Source organism: Arachis ipaensis, chromosome B05, assembly GCF_000816755.2.
Source record: "Arachis ipaensis cultivar K30076 chromosome B05, Araip1.1, whole genome shotgun sequence".
Lineage (NCBI taxonomy): Eukaryota > Viridiplantae > Streptophyta > Magnoliopsida > Fabales > Fabaceae > Arachis > Arachis ipaensis.
Window position 1 is genome coordinate 143,390,326 of NC_029789.2, and position 2,660 is coordinate 143,392,985.

Here is a 2,660-nt window from a genome sequence, read left to right on the forward strand (position 1 = left end):
ACAAAAAAGAATTTAAAAAAAAAAAACAATGTGCAGCCAAAAGAAAAAATGATAAAAAAAAAGTTCGTTAACGTCGCATCTAGCTAGAAATATTTGAAAACTGAAAAGAACAAACTGTTCTATGGGCTTCTCTTCTTTTTCACTTCATCACACACAATATATCAAGTTATTAGGCGCGCGATGTGAGTGATTAAAGAATAAGATGGGCAAAACAATTAGGTTACGTTCAATCAAAATGAAACTTTACAAATGTACATAACGTGTTATTGATAAAAATTGAGTGTGTTTAATTAATAATTATTAATTAATTAATGCCCAATTGTTTGAGTAGAAATCCATGTCTATACTATCATTACACACACACATTATTAATTATTAGTCCATAGAACTAGACCCATCTTAACCCTATAAACTCACGTTCTCTTATCCTATCCAATTCACAACACTCATTCACATTCCAACCTGCTTGAAGAAGCTATCTTCAAGTATTTATAATAAATGTTATTATTAGGTGATGCATGTTTTTGAATAAGTGTGAATGTCGATGTAACGATGCATGCATGCAATTCGGAATGGATTAAATAAAGGGATGTTTCATAAAGACGCTTAAAATGTTTTTTTGTAAAGACGCTTATATTTTGTATTATTATTAGACGTATTAATAAACGGTTATTTTAAATTTCTTAACAAATTAAAATAAAATCGATTTTTTTATAACAATAACAATAAATTTATTTTTTTAGAGATTTAATTATATTTTTAAATTTTTAGGAATTTAAATGTCAACAAAATAAAAAATTAAGGATATATTTGTCTTTTTATCAAAAAGTTTAAAGATATTTGGTTTAGATTATGTAATTCGATCGGATCAAATCAGTGTTTTTATTAAAGTAATCTCCTTAAATAAATGAACAAATAAACAAGTTGTAATTTTCTTTACCTGTTTGACTCTTCTCAAGTCATGCTCAAGTTGTAATTTTGTGTAATTTTAAAAACCAATGATTGGATGTGTTATAGATCATGCAAAGGTTAATTTATTATGACCTCCTTGCTCCAGGCTGGCATTTTCACAGGAGTGGAGACGTACTTTTAAGAAATTCTAATGCTTAGTAGTGATAATTTAAAAGGTATGAGAATTATAGGAGATTATATTAGGTATCTTAAGTATGTATTAAGTCCTTTATTTATAGTATTTGGCGGACGAATTTGAAAAAAATAAGAATAGATTCGTACAAAATACACGCATACTTCTATATAAATATAATCCAAATTACATTATTTTTGAAATTAAAATGAGTGTTTTTGGATTGACTATAACTTTAAACCTAATTTTAATCTTAATCTAAAGTTGGAGCTTAACACTATGTTTTTTATATATTTATAAATCAACCTAATATATTTGTCCAAAATTTGCACAGAACAAAGTGTTCTTCAATTATATATTACTGATAAATTTGATATAAATTATCTTCATTATATAATACAGTGATATAGGACTAACACGATTATTGTTTTAATTGATCAGTAATTAAATAATAATATTTAAAAGTGTTGGTTAAAAATTTTTGTTGGGCTACAAAACTAACGAAAATGTTTGGTAACAAAAAAAAAATCAGTCAAAAACAGACATAATTATTTGTTTTATTTAGTATTCATTAATTGTTACGACAATTAATTAATGCTAAATAAGGTAAATTCTGGCTATTTTTTTTTGTCTACCTAGCATTATCCTTAGACTGGTAATTAATCGAAAATACTATGAGAGAAATTAAATTTGAATGTTTGTCTAATGTAATTATTTTATTGGGTTCCATTAATGATTGGTTGAGCAATTATTGATTAGTGTTGATAACGCTAGTAGCATTGTAAATTAATTATCATGTGTTAGTGGAAATTATATATATATAAAATTTTACTTTTTATGGTTCTGTATGTTTAATTTTTAGAAGATCACTAAAATCTATTTTACATTTCTTAATAATATGTGGACATTTAGTCAACGTAATAATTTGGAACAGAACGAAAAAATAAGTTTTATATAGTTTATACTTATATATTCCTACAAATTTATTTATAGAATATTAAGCATTTAAGTTTCTCAAATAAAATGAACTAATAATTTGATTAATTTTAAAATTTGACAGCCATACAAAATTAGATGATATCTAACGTGCTTCTGCCCTTGTGGGTAGGGTTGGCAAAATTTTTCGAAAAGCAAAAATTTTTGTGAAAATTGTCTCAAATGAGAACTCAAATAAAAATTTTTTCACAAAGATAAAAATAGAGTCTAAAATTTTATCGAAGTAGATGTGGGATCCGAGTAAAAATTTCTGTCCCATCTTTGCTAATATCTAAATTATTAAATTTATTTAAATATTCTTAATAATTTATTTTTAATATAAATTTTATAGTCATTTCACATACTATATATATATTAAAAAACCTAATCCTAATTTTAAAAATGTCTTTTTTGATCTTTATAACACTAACACGATATCGTTCCAACCTCCAATCACCCCAGAAGATTAGAATTCGTAAATCACAATCTTCCATAGCATCACAATCATACACATTGTCACTCTTACTTAGTGCTCATCGTGTCGTCACTCTTTTACCGCCTTATTATCTCTGATCGCGGTATTCTTTTTTTTTTCTACCGC

General features: G+C 25.5%; 1 protein-coding gene across 1 annotated transcript in view; it reads left to right on the forward strand.

Annotated features, from left to right (window-relative positions):
• Positions 1 to 564, forward strand: part of LOC107644616 (miraculin-like) — a 7,260-nt gene extending 6,696 nt beyond the window's left edge. The window contains exon 2 of the mRNA XM_021103086.1: positions 467 to 564. The gene's annotated coding sequence lies outside the window, so the exon portion shown is untranslated. The remainder of the gene's footprint in view (positions 1 to 466) is intronic.